Below are 22,354 nucleotides of genomic sequence, written 5' to 3' on the forward strand. Positions count from 1 at the left end.
TTTCTCCCTAAGGGCTTACCTAAGGAAAATACACCCACTGATGTAATCCACAGCAAAAATGGTGGAGAGGAACATAAAGGAGGTGTGATCAGGCCACCATCCCACCTTCATATTGATATGTAGAACTGTCCAAATACTGGCAGGAGCAGGCTACACCATCCAAAGGGACTCAAAGGAAATAACTTTTTTTTTTATTTCAGGGGAAAACTTAAGAGAAAATGGTGTTAAACAAAGAGGGAAAATCAGAATGCAGAATTAAAAGAATGACTAGAGAAGAACAACTATTTCCCTTTTTTTTTTAAATTGAGGCATTTTAGTGATTAAAGGAAATGAAAACAATATAACAAAGAACAATTGATAAATAAGCAACCGAAAGAAAGATTCACTATAAGAAGTATATAGTTTCTAATCCACTGGGTCAGACACAAAGCAAGGGTTCTAAAAGAACTAAGAAAAGATTGAATGACCACTACCAGTCATTTCTGATTTTTTACACAGTCGGGAAAGATGCCTGATCCGATGCCTGAAAACAGATGGTTATAAAGGACAAAGTAACTATGTAGCTTAATAAATTTTAATAAGAATAAGCACCTCTAAAGTGCCCTCTATCTGAGACCTCAAAGTGCTTTACAGATATTAATGAATTAATTTTACAAAAACTGTGAGAGCTGGGGGAATATTCATCTAGTTTTACAGATGGAGAAACTGCAGCACAAAGTAGTTAAATCACTTGCCCAAATTCATATGGGAAGTCTGTGTGAGGTGCCAAGAATAGAATCTCTCTCTTTTGCATTTAACCACAAACCATCCTTTCCCTTATTTTGTAAAGTATCTTTCATACTGTCACATGATGGCTGGTCCTTTAAGGGAAATGGGTCTCAGTCCCACCTGTGTCACCCACCCAGATGAGGAAAATGAAGATGTGTCATGTGATTCAATCAGGCCTCTGGATAAATAAGGGAGAGGCCAACAGGGAAAGAAAGTTCATCCAAGACTTGGAGAAGATTGCTGAAAGCAGTGAGGCTCTCGTAGGAGATACTAAGATGCCAGCAGAGTAGCAAAGAGGGTTTACCTTCTGGCCTCTTCGATCCACAGACAAAATAATTTGGGGAGAATTTTGAATCCTCTTCTGCAGGAAAGGACTCTAGGCTGGAAGGCCTGGTAGTGGCTGCTTGAAGAGCAGAGGAGAACTCTGGCTAGAAAGAGCTGGAAATGGTTGTTAGCTGATGACCCATCTGGGACTTAAGACAAGCCCCAAGGCTTGCAGAAGATGCCAGAGCTGAGTATGAACTCTTGTGTTGTGGTGATGTGTTTTATTTTGGGACTTTGAGGACTCTTTTGAACTACCTGTGTTATTAAACCAGCCCCAAGTAGGTGTGTTATTAGCCAGGACAAAGCCTGTGTAGATTAGTTCTGGGTGTCTCAGAGAGAAACAGAGATAGGCCTGCTGCAGAGCCACTCTGGCCATGAAGGCACACTCTGGAGTCGGTGACCCTGTGACAACTACAAACCATATCCCAGCAAAGGTGACAATATATAAGGGGACAAAGGCAAGCCTAGTGGTAGACAAGTAGAGGAAACAGGAATATGGTGTATGAACAAACAAGGTTTGTGAGGTGAACTGGAGTAAGTACACCAAGGTTTTCAGATACAAGGAGGACAACTTTACTCTGGATACTGAAATAAATGGAGTGCCAATGGAATTGCTCAAAGATGGGGTTGAGGCTGGTTGGTCTTCTTATACCACAGAAACTTGGAAGCAACATTAACACTGAGTCTAACTACAATTTCAGTCAACATTCTGGAAATATATATGTTGAATCCTAATGACTTCTCTGTGAATATATAGTGCACTGAGTCAGTGCTAATATCCGTACATTGCTCAAAGTGATTTTCAATATGCTCAGATGGTCTTTAAAAAGGAAAGGAAAAGAACCTTGCTCAGAGTAAAAAAAGAAAAGGAGTACTTGTGGCACCTTAGAGACTAACAAATTTATTTGAGCATAAGCTTTCGTGAGCTACAGCTCACTTCATCGGATGTAGCTCAAGAAAGCTTATGCTCAGATAAATGTATTAGTCTCTAAGGTGCCACAAGTACACCTTTTCTTTTTTGCGAATACAGACTAACACGGCTGCTACTCTGAAACTTGCTTAGAGTAGTAACATCAGAAGACTTCTCAGAGATGGCTATCTTCAGGGCAGTGAGAACAATGCACTTGTTGCATTAATGCCCACTGTTGGGATAATAACATTATTTAATTGGGTCCATGCAAACCTGCTGGTAACTGCCATTTGACCTGCTGATATGAATAGGGTGACCAGATGTCCCAATTTTATAGGTACAGTCCTGATATTTGGGGCTTTTTCTTATATAGGCACCTATTATCCCCTACCCCCTGTCCCGATTTTTCACATTTGCTGTCTGGTCATCCTAGATATGAAGCTCCCAGCAGTAATCATGCACTGTCTCATTCCTCCAAAGTCTCCACAGTACCATTGCCGACAGTGCATTCTGTGCTAACTTGTGGGTACAACTTGCAACAGTGGCAGGTATGAAACTTGTAGAGAATGAATGGAGTGAATCAAAAGAGCTGACAAATTGAAATCTGCAAGCAATTGCTAACAGTGTAACTTCAAATTGTGGAAAGTATTATATAGCATTGGAAAGTATTACGTATTGTATAATTAAAGACCCTACAAAATACATGTGTATTTACACTGGCACACTAACTCTGCATTTCTTCACTTTGCAAAGTTAGAATTATTAGGTCTAAATCTTTGTATGTGTGTGTGCGCATATGCATGTAGAAATGTATGTGCATTTTTGCATGTGCATGGCGAAGCACACAACTCAGGCATACACACCTTTGAAAATCCTTTAAGGCACTGTGCCAATCCCATGTTTCCAGTCATTGAGAGAAGGGCTTCAGGGTCCTTCCAGTGACAAAGGAGGATGCTTTTAGTAAATTCTACATCTGTTAACGTGGGAATGGGGTGGTTTTAAAGAAAATGTGGAATGAATGTCTAATCTACCTTCACTTATATGCTATATTCAGGTAATATGGAGGAATCGAAGACTGTAGAGATGACCTACTTTTGTCAACCAAGGTGTGAATATGAATACTTTGTGTATTTGAGGAAGGTATCTGTATCTGAATAGGTTTCAGAGTAGCAGCCGTGTTAGTCTGTATTCGCAAAAAGAAAAGGAGTACTTGTGGCACCTTAAAGACTAACAAATTTATTAGAGCATAAGCTTTCGTGAGCTACAGCTCACTTCATCGGATGCATTTGGTGGAAAAAACAGAGGAGAGATTTATATACACACACACAGAGAACATGAAACAATGGGTTTATCATACACACTGTAAGGAGAGTGATCACTTAAGATAAGCCATCACCAACAGCAGGGGGGGGAAAGGAGGAAAACCTTTCATGGTGACAAGCAGGTAGGCTAATTCCAGCAGTTAACAAGAATATCAGAGGAACAGTGGGGGGTGGGGTGGGAGGGAGAAATACCATGGGGAAATAGTTTTACTTTGTGTAATGACTCATCCATTCCCAGTCTCTATTCAAGCCTAAGTTAATTGTATCCAGTTTGCAAATTAATTCCAATTCAGCAGTCTCTCGTTGGAGTTTGTTTTTGAAGCTTTTTTGTTGAAGGATAGCCACTCTTAGGTCTGTGATCGAGTGACCAGAGAGATTGAAGTGTTCTCCAACTGGTTTTTGAATGTTATAATTCTTGACGTCTGATTTGTGTCCATTCATTCTTTTACGTAGAGACTGTCCAGTTTGGCCAATGTACATGGCAGAGGGGCATTGCTGGCACATGATGGCATATATCACATTGGTAGATGCGCAGGTGAACGAGCCTTTGATAGTGTGGCTGATGTGATTAGGCCCTATGATGGTATCCCCTGAATAGATATGTGGACAGAGTTGGCAACGGGCTTTGTTGCAAGGATAGGTTCCTGGGTTAGTGGTTCTGTTGTGTGGTGTGTGGTTGCTGGTGAGTATTTGCTTCAGATTGGGGGGCTGTCTGTAAGCAAGGACTGGTCTGTCTCCCAAGATCTGAGAGAGCGATGGCTCGTCCTTCAGGATAGGTTGTAGATCCTTGATGATGCGTTGGAGGGGTTTTAGTTGGGGGCTGAAGGTGATGGCTAGTGGCGTTCTGTTGTTTTCTTTGTTGGGCCTGTCCTGTAGTAGGTGACTTCTGGGTACTCTTCTGGCTCTGTCAATCTGTTTCTTCACTTCAGCAGGTGGGTACTGTAGTTGTAGGAATGCATGATAGAGATCTTGTAGGTGTTTGTCTCTGTCTGAGGGGTTGGAGCAAATGCGGTTATATCGTAGCGCTTGGCTGTAGACAATGGATCGAGTGGTATGATCTGGATGAAAGCTAGAGGCATGTAGGTAGGAATAGCGGTCAGTAGGTTTCCGATATAGGGTGGTGTTTATGTGACCATCGCTTATTAGCACCGTAGTGTCCAGGAAGTGGATCTCTTGTGTGGACTGGTCCAGGCTGAGGTTGATGGTGGGATGGAAATTGTTGAAATCATGGTGGAATTCCTCAAGAGCTTCTTTTCCATGGGTCCAGATGATGAAGATGTCATCAATGTAGCGCAAGTAGAGTAGGGGCATTAGGGAACGAGAGCTGAGGAAGCGTTGTTCTAAGTCAGCCATAAAAATGTTGGCATACTGTGGGGCCATGCGGGTACCCATCGCAGTGCCGCTGATTTGAAGGTATACATTGTCACCAAATGTGAAATAGTTATGGGTCAGGACAAAGTCACAAAGTTCTGCCACCAGGTTAGCCGTGACAGTATCGGGGATACTGTTCCTGACGGCTTGTAGTCCATCTTTGTGTGGAATGTTGGTGTAGAGGGCTTCTACATCCATAGTGGCTAGGATGGTGTTTTTAGGAAGATCACCAATGGACTGTAGTTTCCTCAGGAAATCGGTGGTGTCTCGAAGATAGCTGGGAGTGCTGGTAACGAAGGGCCTGAGGAGGGAGTCTACATAGCCAGACAATCCTGCTGTCAGGGTGCCAATGCCTGAGATGATGGGGCGTCCAGGATTTCCAGGTTTATGGATCTTGGGTAGCAGATAGAATACCCCAGGTCCTGGCTCCAGGGGTGTGTCTGTGCGGATTTGTTCTTGTGCTTTTTCAGGGAGTTTCTTGAGCAAATGTTGTAGTTTCTTTTGGTAACTCTCAGTGGGATCAGAGGGTAATGGCTTGTAGAAAGTGGTGTTGGAGAGCTGCCTAGTAGCCTCTTGTTCATACTCTGACCTATTCATGATGACGACAGCACCTCCTTTGTCAGCCTTTTTGATTATGATGTCAGAGTTGTTTCTGAGGCTGTGGATGGCACTGTGTTCTGCATGGCTGAGGTTATGGGGTAAGCGATGCTGCTTTTCCACAATTTCAGCTCGTGCACGTCGGCGGAAGCAGTCTATGTAGAAATCCAGGCTGCTGTTTCGACCTTCAGGAGGAGTCCACCTAGAATCCTTCTTTTTGTAGTGTTGGCAGGAAGGTCTCTGTGGGTTAATATGTTGGTCAGAGGTGTGTTGGAAATATTCTTTGAGTCTGAGACGTCGAAAATAGGATTCTAGGTCACCACAGAACTGTATCATGTTCGTGGGGGTGGAGGGGCAAAAGGAGAGGCCCCGAGATAGGACAGATTCTTCCGCTGGGCTAAGAGTATAGTTGGATAGATTAACAATATTGCTGGGTGGGTTACGGGAACCATTGTTGTGGCCCCTTGTGGCATATAGTAGTTTAGATAGCTTAGTGTCCTTTCTCTTTTGTAAAGAATCAAAGTGTGTTTTGTAAATGACCTACTACAGGACAGGCCCAACAAAGAAAACAACAGAACGCCACTAGCCATCACCTTCAGCCCCCAACTAAAACCCCTCCAACGCATCATCAAGGATCTACAACCTATCCTGAAGGACGAGCCATCGCTCTCTCAGATCTTGGGAGACAGACCAGTCCTTGCTTACAGACAGCCCCCCAATCTGAAGCAAATACTCACCAGCAACCACACACCACACAACAGAACCACTAACCCAGGAACCTATCCTTGCAACAAAGCCCGTTGCCAACTCTGTCCACATATCTATTCAGGGGATACCATCATAGGGCCTAATCACATCAGCCACACTATCAAAGGCTCGTTCACCTGCGCATCTACCAATGTGATATATGCCATCATGTGCCAGCAATGCCCCTCTGCCATGTACATTGGCCAAACTGGACAGTCTCTACGTAAAAGAATGAATGGACACAAATCAGACGTCAAGAATTATAACATTCAAAAACCAGTTGGAGAACACTTCAATCTCTCTGGTCACTCGATCACAGACCTAAGAGTGGCTATCCTTCAACAAAAAAGCTTCAAAAACAAACTCCAACGAGAGACTGCTGAATTGGAATTAATTTGCAAACTGGATACAATTAACTTAGGCTTGAATAGAGACTGGGAATGGATGAGTCATTACACAAAGTAAAACTATTTCCCCATGGTATTTCTCCCTCCCACCCCACCCCCCACTGTTCCTCTGATATTCTTGTTAACTGCTGGAATTAGCCTACCTGCTTGTCACCATGAAAGGTTTTCCTCCTTTCCCCCCCCTGCTGTTGGTGATGGCTTATCTTAAGTGATCACTCTCCTTACAGTGTGTATGATAAACCCATTGTTTCATGTTCTCTGTGTGTGTGTATATAAATCTCTCCTCTGTTTTTTCCACCAAATGCATCCGATGAAGTGAGCTGTAGCTCACGAAAGCTTATGCTCTAATAAATTTGTTAGTCTTTAAGGTGCCACAAGTACTCCTTTTCTTTTTGTATCTGAATAAAAATTCTTCCATTAAAATATTACTTCCTAAATACACTGTCTTCCAAAATGTTTATAGTGGGAGTCTCTTCTCAGTTTCCCCTTTACTTACTTGGAGATGGGGAGCACTCACTCATATTTGAAAATAAAACATAAACAGAAAATTATTAAAAACAGATTGTTTGCATGGAGAGTGAAAATCAAGAGATACAATTTTCCTTTGCTATTGCTATGTTTAGCCAAATGCCTGACTAAAGCCATTCCTGATTTTGTGAGTATGGTCCCCCACAAGGTAGTCAGAGTTACCAGGAAGTGCAAGGGAATAACAGCAGCTCCTGTGCTGAACTCTGGTCAGAGTTCCCAACTCTTCACTGTTCAGCCAACCAGAGAAATTATTTCCAAGCTTGAGAGGTGCCAGTGACAAACTCGATTGTATTCCTCCTTTGAGAGAGCGCTATGATTTTTATTGGACACCAGGTTTTGGGTGGGAAGGTGTTAAGCCTTATTGTGGAGTAAATTCACAGAAGGAAGTAGTCACAGACTTTGGTTAGAAGGTTCAGAGGACAAGTTAACCTCATGGTTAATATTAGGTTATTTGCAGTCTGTGAACATAACTGCCAGGATGAGCCAATTAGACAAAGCTGTGCTAAGTTACTACCTCCACAAGAAATTTGTTCATAGTAAATTCTCATAGGATTGGAAAGATAAAATAGCAGGTTAGTATGTTTCCTAGAAATTAAAAATGGGGCATGTGCTCTCATTTCTAAAAGTATTCCACATTCCAAAGGTGAAAACTTTTAAGATTTTAGATAATGCTAATTTGGAACTATTAGAGTGGCTGCTATATAAAATCAGTGCAATCACAGAGTTGGAGCTCGTTAGCACCACTGGCAACACTTATCAGATATTCAAAATCAAATTGAAACTCACATCTATTTGTAAATCAAGCAGGCAGATAGGCAACAGCATCTTGATTGATACATCTCCAGGTCTCATTGCAGTAACTTTTCTGTTGAATTTTGCAAGACTCATGAATAGCTTCTTACTGTGGACACACCTTTTATATATTAACCTTATGGCACCCTCGTCCGTGAGAGCATAAAGTTATGATGTTTGCTCAGGCAAGGGTGCCATTTCCTCTCCCCTTCCTATTAATTCAGATAGAAAAGTTCTATAGTGTAAGAAATACAGGGCCATATGCAGTTCTCAGTAGCTAAACTGTGACTAAAGTATGCAATTATGTCCCAGCTAGACCCAGGAGAAGGTGTAACTTGAGAGACAGGCTTCAGGGGTGAGGGTGTAATTTAGTCTAGGTGTAGATTTTTTGTAACTCAGGGTGTGGGGGGGGGTGCTACATTTGCATAGGACACTCACTCAGCAGAAACACCTCCAGGACGATTCTCTGTGTACTTTTGATAGCAAGGAAAGGTAAGGAACCAAGGACGGAGTGCATGTGAGGGCATGTTGCAGGGGCCAGATCAGTAAAGAAATGACTTTGGACTTCCCTTGTAAGCTCTCTCCAGAGACAGCATCACACAGCAAGAAAACCTGTGTTTGGATTAGGTGTCTTGGAAGGGTCAGGCTGTGCTCCCTTTCTTGTCTTTGAAAAGGTATACAGAAAGTATCTTGTGTCCTTGCCAAGACAGAGAAATTGTTTTATTTTTCTCTGGACACTGTGTACAGTGCAGCCTCAGAGCACAGGATGGTAACTCAGAAAATGAAGTCAGCTGCCTGGTACTGGAAAAGACTAGAGGGCTGAGTTTATGTGCAGGCCAGTTCTGTTTGGTCAGTTGACAGCACAGTTGCAGTTGCTGGCCAAAGGCCTACCAGATCCTTTGAGTGCTGTTTGCCAATGAAGACGCAAATATTAAAAAAAAAAAAAAAAAAGAATTCAGCAACTAGGAGATGTGAGAATCTGATCCATGTCTATGCAGTACTAAGACTGAATCCGGGGACCGAGGCTTCCAGTGCCCTCTGTTATAACCATGCCTGAGAATAGAATCCAGGATTCCTGACTTCCACACCGCCTTGCTGTAACCACTAAATAATATCTTCCCCCTCCCCCACCTCTACCTGGAGACAGGACTAGAATGTACATGTGTGAGGGATCCCTGCATGTGTTTGGGGACCTGGAAAGCAATGGACAATGAAGGAACAGGAACAGTATGAGGCCCTTAGAGCTCCCTGGCCTGTTTCCTGCTGAACCACCACCACCCTAATACTTTGCCCTCCTCCCCTTCTCCTCCCCTTCAAACAAGCAGGGATGCAACTACTTGCTTTGCTGCTGAAGAAAGGAACAAAGCACTCTGCAAACCACCTGACTTCCTGTGACACATGCGGTTAGGCATTCTGAAAGGTAGGGGCAGGGGGGCTTCAGCCTCTGTTGTTCTACACTCCTGTATCAGAAGAAAAGGGTTGTTGAAAGGCTTTTATTACTATTTTTGTCTTAAAGAGTATTAGATTCCTCAATATAAAAGGGTAACATGGACTAATCTCTTGTACATTCCCATCTCTGAAGTACTGTCATCTTCTAGTGGGTACAGCAAGGAACTAAGATTGAGAACTCCTGAATCTGATTCTTGGCTCTGCATTGACTCGCTCTGTGCCTTGGCCACATTGCCCGGGACCTGATTTTCAAAGACAGTGAACATTCACAACTTCAGCTGAAGTCGAGAGGAGCTACGAGTACTCGTCGCCTCTGAAAAATCACTTTACAAATGAAGTTTACCATTACATTAGTGTGCCTCAGGTTTGCCACTAGATTGTTTATTTTTCCAAAGAGTGCAAGTAAAGCCAATATGTACATTAATGGCACTCTTTAGAGCTGGTGAATGAGGAGTTAAACATTCAGTTTCAATTAACAGGAACTGTTAGATTTGGGCAAATACTGAGCCTGAGCCTCCCCCACACTTGAAATAAGAAAAGGAGGACTTTTGGCACTTTAGAGACTAACAAATTTATTTGAGCATAAGCTTTCGTGAGCTATAGCTCACTTCATTGGATGCATTCAGTGGAAAATACAGTGGGGAGATTTATATACACAGAGAACATGAAACAATGGGTGTTACCATACACACTGTAACCAGAGTGATCACTTAAGGTGAGCTATTACCAGCAGGAGAGCGGGGGGTAGAGGGGGGTAAACCTTTCGTAGTGATAATCAAGATGGGCCATTTCCAGCAGTTGACAAGAATGTCTGAGAAACAGTGGCGGTGTGGGGAGGGGGGACAGGGATAAACATGGGGAAATAGTTTTACTTTGTGTAATTACCCATCCACTCCCAGTCTCTGTTCAAGACTAAGTTAATTGTATCCAGTTTGCAAATTAATTCCAATTCAGCAGTCTCTCGTTGGAGTCTGTTTTTGAAGCTTTTTTGTTGAAGTATAGCCACTCTTAGGTCTGTGATCGAGTGACCAGAGAGATTGAAGTGTTCTCCAACTGATTTTTGAATGTTATAATTCTTGACGTCTGATGTGTGTCCATTTATTCTTTTACGTAGAGACTGTCCAGTTTGACCAATGTACATGGCAGAGGGACATTGCTGGCACATGATGGCATATATCACATTGGTAGATGTGCAGATGAGCCTCTGATGGTGTGGCCGATGTGATTAGGCCCTATGATGGTATCCCCTGAATAGATATGTGGACATAGTTGGCAACAGGCTTTGTTGCCAGGATAGGTTCCTGGGTTAGTGGTTCTGTTGTGTGGTGTGTGGTTGCTGGTGAGTATTTGCTTCAGATTGGGGGGCTGTCTGTAAGCAAGGACTGGCCTGTCTCCCAAGATCTGTGAGAGTGAGGGGTCATTCTTCAGGATAGGTTGTAGATCCTTGATGATGCGTTGGAGAGGTTTTAGTTGGGGGCTGAAGGTGATGGCTAGTGGCGTTCTGTTATTTTCTTTGTTGGGCCTGTCCTGTAGTAGGTGACTTCTGGGTACTCTTCTGGCTCTGTCAATCTGTTTCTTCACTTCAGCAGGTGGGTATTATAGTTGTAAGAATGCTTGATAGAGATCTTGTAGGTGTTTGTCTCTGTCTGAGTGGAAGTTGTTTCTCTGTGGATTCTTGTAAATGGGCTCCAGCATAGTAAAACTTGGTTTAGTTATCAGTAATTCTCTCATAAAGTATTTATAATAATATAGACAGGTTTTTGTTTGGGAAGAGGCACCTGCACAAGTTACTTCTAGTTTTGCAATTATCTTGCAATAACATTGTGAAATTGCATAGATGTTTACAGAAGGAAATTGGAACAAATCCAAACCCTGGGCAATATCTTGTTTGCAAATACCTTGTTTGCAATTGGCATGTGGAGTTTCCACTCTTGCTAATTCTTTACACCTCTTCCACTCCTCTTTGGTTTGCAAAATCCAGAGATGATGACAGATCGTTCCTTCCAGTTTTAACTCCCACATTTCTTTCCATTCCTTAGTAAATGCAGCCTAACTAAGGTTGACCACCCAACCTTTCTTCTTCTGTCAGTGACAATGCTAGCTTACATTTAGGTTTCCAAAATAAAACAATTAACTTTTATACTCAATATACTCATATTGTATCGCCTTAGATTCCTATTTTTAGGCTAAACCAGTCTTCCCTACCTACATGCCCCAGGTTGGGAGATCTGAAAAGGCCATGTTAGAAACTTCCTACCTTTATAAACCATTAGAGCCAGAGACAACTACAGTGCACATACTGCATCTATGCACAGACTTGGTTCTTTCTGCAGTTTTGTCACAGGGTGCAGTAAATTTTGACTGGTTAATAGTGACTACTGTAGTACAACAGTTATTTTTGCTCACAGAACTTTTAAGTGAATATATGTTGCAGACTGGAATGGACTTTAAAAGGATCAATTATTTGATTGCATTTTTGGTCCTTTTAGTTCATATGAATGAAAGTATAGCAATACATATCTTATTTCTCTGTCTGAGAGGATTTAAATAACTTTTGGAAAAGCACCTTTAAGGCTGTGGGTGGTGTTTTAAGCATGCTAGTGCAGTCCAATGCTGCCAGCTGTGCTCCTTCTAATCAACACACACTGTTTATCCCTATCCTGTTCATTGTATTTGCAATCTCATGCCACTGGAGCTGTATAGACTATATACACAGCACATGAGCAAACAGTAATTTGAATCCCACGACCAGGATCTATTTGAGAGCTTTGAGACTTAGAGAAATTGTCTTTTTTGGAAAGAAGGTAAAAAAGAAGTTTTGTGTAGTGTTATCGTTCCACTCCAGATGACCTGGCACAACCTCGATCTTTGTTTCATGCTTGTAGATTTGCGACTAGCTTTACAGGTGCCTCTTTGGAGCTATGATTTCTGTATGGCTTTGGGGATTTTTGTTTTCATGATTTCCCTTTTGAATATAGCCCTCATAAAAAGTGCTGCATTGACAACTCTGCAGCATGAAGTCTTCTAACTATACCAGCAGCAGTGTGTGAATTTCCTTCTATTGCTTCCACAAGATCTACTTCTCTTTTTGATCAATATTATTTTAGAAAGACACTAAAGAGCAGAGGGAATTACTTTTGGTTCTTGATTTGGATTTTGCAATTAGCTTAGATTTCCGCAGAGTAACTAGAAGATCTGTGTTGGGAGAAGGAAGCACATTTCTTTAACTGACATTAAAAACCAGCTGTAACACCTTTTTGTATCATCTTGATAAAGTTTGCAGCAAATATTTAGGTTACATAAGGATAGTGATGTCACATTATTAATGGATCTGTAGCTCTCAACCACTTTGTCACTTGTATTTCTCAGAAATATGCTTGCAAATATACTTGGGATACTCTGTGAAGCTCAAGATAAAAGGGTGAGACTGTGACATCGTCACTCTAAGTGTGGTTATATTACATAGCAGTAAATAGCAAGATGAAGAGCACATACCAGTAATCAAGATCTAGCTTATCTAGTCATTAATCCTGGAAAAAAATGCCCTGCCTTATGCCAACATAGTAATTACTGTTCAAAGATACATTTAAAAACATTCCTACTTTTGCCACAACATGCACCTTGCCTGTCATGTCATCGTATATCTGCACAGCACTCAGAGATGCAACTGCAGCACACGTAAGCATACCTCCTCAGCTAGCCTGGATTTGGCTCGTTTGAATAACAATAGCAGGAACGCTGTGCCAGCACAGGCTGTACATCCCCAACCGGGCACCCTGGTTATGTTCTCCAGCTAGTGCGCGTTGTTACTGAACGAGCTAGATCAAAGCAAGCTCGAGAAGTACGTCTACAGGTGCTGCAGTCAGACCTCTGAGTGCTGTGTAAACATACCCTCAAACAGCCTCTCTCCTTTTAGAAAAAAGAAAAGGAGGACTTGTGGCATTTTAGAGACTAACAAATTTATCTGAGCATAAGCTTTCGTGAGCTACAGCTCACTTCATCGGATGCATCTGCAATGGAAAATACAGTGGGGAGATTTATACACAGACTAACACGGCTGCTACCGTGAAACCTCTCATTTTAGAGAACTGCTGCCTCATACATTAGCTGCAGGCTTCTTTTTCTTCTTAGGCACTGCTTCAGAATAAATAATTAGGAGTCCTAGACACAGACTAGGATCGCATTGTGCTAGTGCTGTACAAACAAACACACAACAAAAAGACAGTCCCTACCCCCAAAGAGCTTCCAGTGTAAGTACTTTGTATCACTCGATCATTACACTCACCTTATAAATAATACAGACTAGAACGCAAACCCCATATTCTCATTGGTAAGCACTTTCCCACGTCATCCCATGTGACCTCCTGATCCTGGTCTCCTTGATGCAGTCTTTGTGTGTAAAAAGAAAAGGAGTACTTGTGGCACCTTATAGGTGCTGGAACTAAAGGTTCTGGGGGTGCTTCCATACCACCTGGCTTGAAGTGGTTTCCATTATATGCAGGGTTTACAGTTTGGTTAAATGGCTCTCAGCACCCCCCACTATAAAAATTGTTCCAGTACCCTTGGTAGCAATAAGCTATACCAGGGTGTATAACAGAGGCTATTGCGAACACCTTGTGACAGGTTAGATGTGATAGGTTGACGATATCCTGTAATATCCTGAACAAACTTTATGGAATTAAAATGAAGATTTGCATTTGTAATACAATGAGCTCCAAAGGTGTTAATCCTAATTCAGTAAGGTTTAATTTAATTCAGTAAAGTTTGTCCTATTGTGAGATTATATGGAATGTCTTTAGTTGAAAAACAAGATTAATGCAATTTGTGGAAGTTCAAAGATCTTTTTTGGAACAATATGTGTGAAGTAGATTTACTCAAGAAATACCTTGAAGTGAGGAGAATGCAAATTCTACCCCTCCGAAACCAATCTTTTGAAAATATGCCCAGGGAAGAGAGACCCTTTGTATACTAACTAGCTGCTTCTGGAAACTTCAGTTCAAAGACCTCTGAACTGTATAAAAAGGAAACTGAACATGTTATGGGTGTGCTTGTTCTGAGCCAAAGATCTGATGAACTTGTCACAGAAGGATGCCCCTAAGGTGGAGTATTAAAAGACTGCGCTTGCCGGAGCCATGTGAGAGTTGGACTGAACTCTGGTATGCTTATTAGCATGAGTATAGGTTTTTATTGTTTTCAGTGTGTTTTCTCTGTAATGTTTTTACCTTCAAAATAAAGCAGGCTTGTTTAGAAAGAGCTGGGTGGCAACTTATATCTGTATCAATTACATTGCTATCTGTCTCTAAAGAGAAAGCAAGCAGGAGTCAGAGGGCAACACATCTTTGCTGGGAATGATACTAAAAGCGAGAGACCAGTCCAGCCTGGGAATATCCCAGTCAGAAGGGAGAGTGATGTACCAAACTCCACCAAAGAGAGGCAACAGCTGGGGAGCTGAAAGCCAAGAGTGGCTGAACCACTGAGGGGAAATGCAGATGCAGTTGCCCTGAACTGTGACACATCTTAGTCTTTGGCGTTGTGCCTGGGGTTGCTCAAGAAGTGCATCAGTAGCATACTAGCACACCCCCTAGTGTGGCTTTCTGCTATTAGCGTGTGGCATCTTTTGCTTTAAATAAACTAATTTTGGGATGGGGGGAGGGATCATAGTTTATCCACAAGGTGGTACCTCCTGGTACACTGTTAAGTACAAATAGATTGCTACATGTTGCCTTTACCCAGTAGTGTCTCTTCTGTAACAGTTAAATTATATATCTTTTGATTCCACACTTTAGGAGTTTCCTAAATGAAGAAATAAATATTGTACATGATTCTGTCTGAAGCTATTTCCTGCTAAGTCTGTGCTAGATTTATCCAGCTAATCACCTCTTACAGCTTAGACCTGGAGGAAATCCATGGACTTTCCAGCTATGAACTCACAATCTTGCAACAATTAAAACAAGCTCCTAAACATTTTTCAGTGCTGAATCATTCTTCAAAGATCAAAAAGTGAGATGATCATCCCCAGCCTGAGTTTTATTATCTTTGATGTAGGGGAGCAGGTGCCTGGAGCCAGTGGGGAACATCCTCAGCTGGTGTAAATCAGTGTAACTTTGTTGGACCTATGTCCACCAGTTGAGGATCTGTCTCAGGTTGCCAGGGTAAAGCACAATGCCATTACACCTTGTGGGGAACATAGGGAAATTGAAAGGTGCTCTTGGATTCCCTTTAAAGAGCTGCACCTAGCACAGACATGTGACCCTATCTGGTGTGCAGGGGGCTAATGAACCATGGAGATGAGCACAGCATTAATGCTTAGACAGATAGCCAGCAGCGATGCCATGGCCAAGCCCCTGTCTCTCCTAGGGCTTGTTCACACGAGGGCTTACTTCGGTATAACTTAACTCACTCAGGGGTGTGTGAGAGACGTAAGTTACACTGACCTAAGTGCAGGTGTGGACAGCACTATGTCAGTGGGAGACACTCTCCCGCTGACACAGCTACCACTGCTTGTGGAGATGGAGTAATTATGCTGATGGGAGAGCTCACTCGCATCAGCATAGAGTGTCTGCATTAGCAACACTACAGTGGTGCAAGTACATTGGTTCAGCTGCAAGCACAGTGGAATTTTGAAATTAAACTATAACTACTGTGACAAAAAGAAAAGGAGTACTTGTGGCACCTTAGAGACTAACAAATTTATTAGAGCATAAGCTTCACGAAAGCTTATGCTCTAATAAATTTGTTAGTCTCTAAGGTGCCACAAGTACTCCTTTTCTTTTTGCGAATACAGACTAACATGGCTGCTACTCTGAATACTGTGACAAAGTTCCTCCTCTACCTTGGTGGGTCTTCCACTTATTGGCGGATTTGCTTGCCTTCGAGTTTCACGGCAGACCTCAGCTTGGCCATTTTTCTGAACCCAAAGTCCAGGTTGACTCCTCCTGTGTCTGACCAGGAGTTGGGAGGATTTGGGGGGAATCCTAGGCCCGCCCTCTACTGTGGAATGCAGCTATCTCGAGTTCCTCCTGGAACAGCTGTGTGACAGCTTCAACTCCCTGGGCTACTTCCCCATGGCCTCCTCCCAACACCTTCCTCATCCTCACCATAGGACCTTCCTCCTGGTGTCTGATAATGCTTGTACACCTCAGTCCTCCAACAGTCCATGTTCTCACTCTCAGCTCCTAGTGCCTCTTGCTCCCAGCTCCTCACACGCACACCACAAACTGAAGTGAGCTCCTTTTTAAAACCCAGGTGCCCTGATTAGCCTGCCTTAATTGATCCTAGCAGCTTCTTGATTGTCTGCAGGTGTTCTAATCAGCCTGTCTTAATTGTCTCCAGAAGGTTCCTGATTGTTCTGGAACCTTCCCTGTTACCTTACTCAGGGAAAAGGGACCTACTTAGCCTAGGGCTAATATATCTGCCTTCTTTTACTCTCCTTTTGCCATCTGGCCCGACCCTGTCACACTACTTTCAGTGTGGGTGCATTTCGGGGGAGAAAGGGCTCCTTATGCCCTCCTTCTCTTTCCAGTTCACCTAAGCTGGGGAGGTGTAACTGAGTCCTACCTGGACAAGTCATGATAATGCCAACAGTAAGTGGGAAAGGATTACTTACCAGTCTTCTACTCTTCTGTAAAAGAAGCCCCCAGAACATAATGTTACTTGTGTTAAAAGAAAGATTGAGATCAGGCAGAGTAAGATGAGAGCGTGTGGTGTCAGTGGTAATCAAGGTGACAGCAGCAGTTGTGGTTGTTTGCCTGCAGAAATCCACAGCATATAATACGTACACACATTCTCACATTCTTAAGCAGCTCGGAACTGGAACCGCAAATTGTGTTCTCAGGTGAGATGCAATAGGAGAGCTTTGGACGGAAGCTTTGTAGGGTGTCAAGCCTATTGGCCAGAATGTGCATATGATGATAAATAAACTACCAAAATAGTAGACATGTATTGGATGCTTTTATTATTATTTGTATTTTGGTAGACCCTAAAGGCACCAACTGAAGTTGGAACTCCACTGTGCTAGGCACCGTACAAACATGTAGTGAGAGAGAATGCCCCAGAGCTTGCAATCTAAACAGAGCAGTGTGACAGGGTTGGGCCAGATGGCTACAGGAAAGTAATCCTATTGGGATCAGGGAAGTGGGCGGGCGAAGCCCATCCACTGCTAAAGGATCCCCCCCAGCCTAAAAGGGGGATCCACAGGACCTAGATACCAAATAAATCCGGGGGACAACTAATGAAATAACGGACAGGAATGTGGTCAAAGGGTCAAACGAAGGGAACCGGACAAGGACACCGAGCAGAGAACTCTGGACAGCGCCCACTGCTCCTCAAAGGGGTCAAGGGAGTCAGAGGACGCCGCCCAGAGGAACTCTGCCCGGATATGTGAACGGACCGAGGATCGGAAATAGGCCCCACAGTCACAGGAGACTCCATCGGCCAGCCTCCTCACTCTGGTTTTATAGATGGCCATTTTAGCTAGGGCCAGGAGGAGCTTGATAAGGAGATCCCGTGACTTTGTGGGGCCACGGATAGGGAGTGCATAAATAAGAAGGTGAGGGGAAAAGTGCAACCAAAAATGTAATAAAATATTGGTGAAGAGCTGGAATAGGGGCTGCAGCCTGGCACACTCCAGATATGTGTGTGCCAGGGTTTCCCTCACACCGTAAAAGGGGCAGGTGTCTGGGATAGAGGTGAACCGTGCCAAGAACACACCCGTGCTCACGGCTCCGTGAAGCAGCCTCCAACTGATATTCCCGGTGGGCCTCGGGACAAAGGTGGAATATAGGCTGACCCACCGGGGCTCCTCACCCTCCAAAGGTGGCAGGAGGTCCCTCCATTTTGTATCGGGACGGGACACGAGGGTGAGGGTGTGGAGCACAAGCGTGTATAGATGTTTCCTTGGCACGGTTTGGAAGCAGATCGGCTGCATCTCCTGCAGCGGCTCACAGTGAAGGGTTGCGGGGGGTCGGTTGGGTCCAAAGGGCAGGGACCCAATTAAAAGATCCGGCGGGCCTGGGGTAGAGGGTGGGCAGGCACGCCCTCGTGCAGGACCTGGTCGAGATAAACCCGAGCAGCGGGCGGCAAAGCAGCCTTCACCTCCTGAAGTACGCACCAGGGAGTACGAGGTCTGGAGAGCCCCATGCACTGAGCGAGTGTCAGGGGATCCAGTCAGTCTCCCCGGTCGTAGTCCAGGAGGTCTCCAACTCTTGTGACTTCTGCCAGGACCAACCTCTGGCGCACCGAGCTGGACTCCACCACCTGCACACGGTGCTGGGGGTTGTGTAGGAGGGGCTCCGTGACGAGATCTGCCCCCTCGGTGGCCGCCACGGATGTGGTCATTGAAAACAGTTTCCAGGTCCGGAGGAGGTCCTGGTAGAAGACCGGCAGCCCGGAGAGGTCTCGCGGAAGACCTCTCGGATGGAGATAAAGGAGCTGCCGGTCATATCGGAGCCCTCGGAAGTGGCGTAGGAAGGCATGCGCCAATATGCTCCACACCAGACTACCTGCACCATAAAAGAGCCTCTGCAGGGCTTGGAGGCGGAAGACATGGACCTGAGTAAGCGGACATTTCAGGCCCTGCCCTCCCTCCTCCAGGGGTAGATGGAGAATCCCTACAGGGACCCAGTCCAGTCCTGACCAAAAGAACTCCAGAATCAATGTCCGGAGGTTGGCCAGGAAACCCGGTGCCGGGACCAGGGTGTTGAGCCAGTACCAGAGCATGGACAGGACTAGTTGATTAAGCACCAGTGCTCTCCCTCGAAGGGAGAGGCACCGGGGTAGTCCTGTCCATTTCCAGAACCGCTCTATCACCCTGCCTCTAAATTCTGCCAGTTCTCCGGCGGAGAGGGACGCATGGCAGAAAGGTAAACGCCGAGATAGAGCAGCGGACCCGCGCTCCACCGGATGGCCTGAAGCGCAGGTGAGAGGGAGCTCGACTGCCGCCAGTCCCCTACCACCAAGCCAGAGCTCCTGACCCAGTTGACCCATGCGGAGGAGGCTGCCGAATAGATGGCCTGGCAAGCCTCCACCCGCGCCAAGTCACCTGGGTCCTGGATCACAAGGAGCACGTCATCAGCGTACGCCAACAGGACCAGCCGCAGATCCGGCTCCCGCAGCACCAACCCTGTCAACCTCCTTTGGAGGAGGCAGAGGAAGGGCTCGATTGCCAGAGCGTACAGCTTGCCCGAGAGGGGGCACCCCGGCCGTACTCCTTGCCCGAAGCTGACCGGTTCGGTCAGGGTCCAGTTGAGCCTGACCAGACACTCTGAGGAGGCATACAGCACCCGGAGAAATCCCACAAACTGGGGTCCAAAGCCAAACACTTGTAGAGTGCTCAGGAGATACCTTGATCCACCCTGTCAAACACCTTCTCCTGATCCAAGGACAGGAGGGCGAACGACAGACCATCCCTACACCCAAGTTCCAAAAGGTCCCGGACCAGATATAGGTTGTCGAAGATGCTGTGACCCGAGACAGTGTAGGTCTGGTCTGGGTGGACCACGTCTGCCAGCACAGACCCTAGCCACAGCGAGATGGCTTTTGCCATGACTTTGTAGTCCATGCTGAGGAGCGAGACGGGACGCCAATTTCGTAAATTGTGGAGGTCCCCCTTCTTTGGCAATAAGGCGAGCAAGGCTCGCCTACACGAAAGAGGGAGGACCCCGCTCTGCAAAGACTTGGCCCAGACGGTGACTAGGTCTGGGCCGAGGACATCCCAGAACACGCAGTAGAACTCCACGGTCAGCCCCTCCATGCCCAGAGATTTATTGGTGAGCATGTGATGGATGGCTTCAGAGAACTCGGCCACAGTCAGAGGCAGCTCTAGCTGGTCTCGGTCGCCCACGCTGACCATTGGGAGCTCCTCCCAGAGCACTCTGCAAGTGTTAGGATCGGTCGGATCAGGGGAGAAAAGGCTTGTGTAGAAGGCTCTCACACTCCTGCACATCTCCACCGGATCCGTGAGGGGGGTGCCGTCTTCTGCCAGAAGGCAGGTGACATGTTTCTTGGCCCCCCTCTTTTTCTCCAGGGCGTAGAAGAAGCGGGAGCCGCGATCCATCTCCCGAAGGAGACGAATGTGGGATCGAACAAAGGCACCCCGGGCCCGATGGTCCTCAAGGGCCTAGAGCTCCTCCCGCTTCTCCCGGCATGCTCTGCAGAGGGGCGGATTCTCGGGGCTGGTGGCCAGATGCCCCAAGCTCTAAGACCTCCTGTTCTAACTTCTCTATTGCTGCATCCCTCCGTCGGCTGGCGCCCCAGGTGTAGTCATGGCAGAAGAGCCGAGTACACACCTTCCTTAGCCGAGGGAAAGGCACGCTGCTGCCCTTGCCAGGCCAGCCAGAACTCCTGGAAGGATGCCATGAAGCCCACATCCTCCAAGCTGTTGTTGAAATGCCAATAGGCCGGACCCGGCCTCTCCGCGCAGAGGGAGGCCGTCACAGTGGCTAAATGATGGTCAGAATATGGGGCCAGCCGGATGCTGGAGGAGTGGGCTCGTGAAAGATGGAAGCATGATAAATAAATGCAGTCCAACCGGGAGTGGCTTGACCGAAGGGCCTCCACCCGGACAAAGTGGAAGTATCATCCGGGTGGTGGTCGCGCCAGACGTCGACTAGGGAGTGGTGTTCGACTATCTCCCGGAGGACAGTGGCGGCGGCCGGGCTCTGCTCGGTCCCCGAATGGTCCCACTCCTTGAGAGTGATGTTAAAGTCCCCTCCCAGGACCTCATGAGGATCCAAGGTGCCGAGGAAGGCAGACGCCTGCTGATAGAATTGCAGCCACTCCGGGCTCGCTGCCGGGGCATAGATGTTAACGAGGTAGACTACGAGCCCCTCCATACGGACCCGGAGGTGCAGCAGGCGGCCTGGCACAGCCTCGGCGACCCCCAGCACCTCGGGCTCTAGGTTGGGGGAGAACAGGGTCGCCACTCCAGCCATACGAACTGTGAGGTGGCTAAAGTAGACCCTGTCCCCCCAATCCAGCCGCCAGCTGTCTTCGGTGGTCAGCTCTGTATGGGTCTCCTGCAGGAAAACCACAGAGTACCCCCCCTCCCGAAGGAAGGAGAGCACCTGGGACCTGCGGAGACCCATCCTACAGCCCCGGGTGTTCAATGTTGCGATGGTAAGAGGTGCCATGAGGAGGGCTGTGGGGGGATCCTCGCCGGCAGGGACACTTGCTGCTCCCGACGGGCCACGCAACAGTCCGTGACCTACCCTGTAGGTGAGTAAGGAGTCACGGAAGAGGCGGACCCGCTGGTAGGCCACGGCGCCCTGCTTCCTGGTCCTTTTACCGTCCCTCATGAGGGCCCTTGTGGCCCGGAGGATTTGATGAAAGTCCCTCCGTCGCTGGAGAGCAAGCTGTACTTTGTTGCGGGAGCCACGGACGTCTTCTAAAAACTCCCGCAACTCCTCTCGCAGTGCATGTGGGGGTGGGGTTATGGTCTCCTGGTTACTCTCCGATGGGGCCCTTGGTACGGCCCCGTGGCCCACCGGGACAGGCAGACAGGGTGCGGATCCCCAACGGGGCGCCTGATGGGCTGGCGCCACTAGGCCCGCCTCGAACCCTGGGGCAACAGGGAGCAGCAGAGGGAGGATAGCAGCTCCTGGTGGGTCGGGATAGGTAAACACAAAGGCTGCTCCCTGGGGGTAATCTATTGGAAAAGAGAAGGAGACAGCCCCAGGGGCGGCAATAACATCACGGGAGGTGGACGGGATAGGGACGGGGCAGGGTTAGAGGCGAGATTTTGGGCGGGGAGAGGGCTCTCAGTGATGCCGGGCACAGGCTCTATGGTGGATTTGGCAGCCATGGCATCAGGAGGTGGACTCTCTTCTGTAGGGCGCCCTCCCGGGAAAGAGGTTGATTGCTCCTCACCAATGAGGGGTGCCCTGGTGGCTCTGGTCCTGGCCGCATGGCACTGGCCGTCGCCTCAAGAGGCTCGTTGGCCGTCAGTGGGGTGCCATCTGTGGCCGGGTTGATGGAGGAGTCCAGGGGCTCCTCGGAGGTGGGAGCGGAAGCAATGGTTAGGGGGAGGGAGCATGGGGAAAGGGGGGCTGGAGTGAAGTCGCCCTGATCGAGGCCCGCTGGCATAGGGTTGTCCTTCTCCTGGGTGACCGAGGTCAGATCTCCTCATATATAGATGGGAGATC

Source organism: Dermochelys coriacea, chromosome 4 (genome assembly GCF_009764565.3).
Source record: "Dermochelys coriacea isolate rDerCor1 chromosome 4, rDerCor1.pri.v4, whole genome shotgun sequence".
Lineage (NCBI taxonomy): Eukaryota > Metazoa > Chordata > Testudines > Dermochelyidae > Dermochelys > Dermochelys coriacea.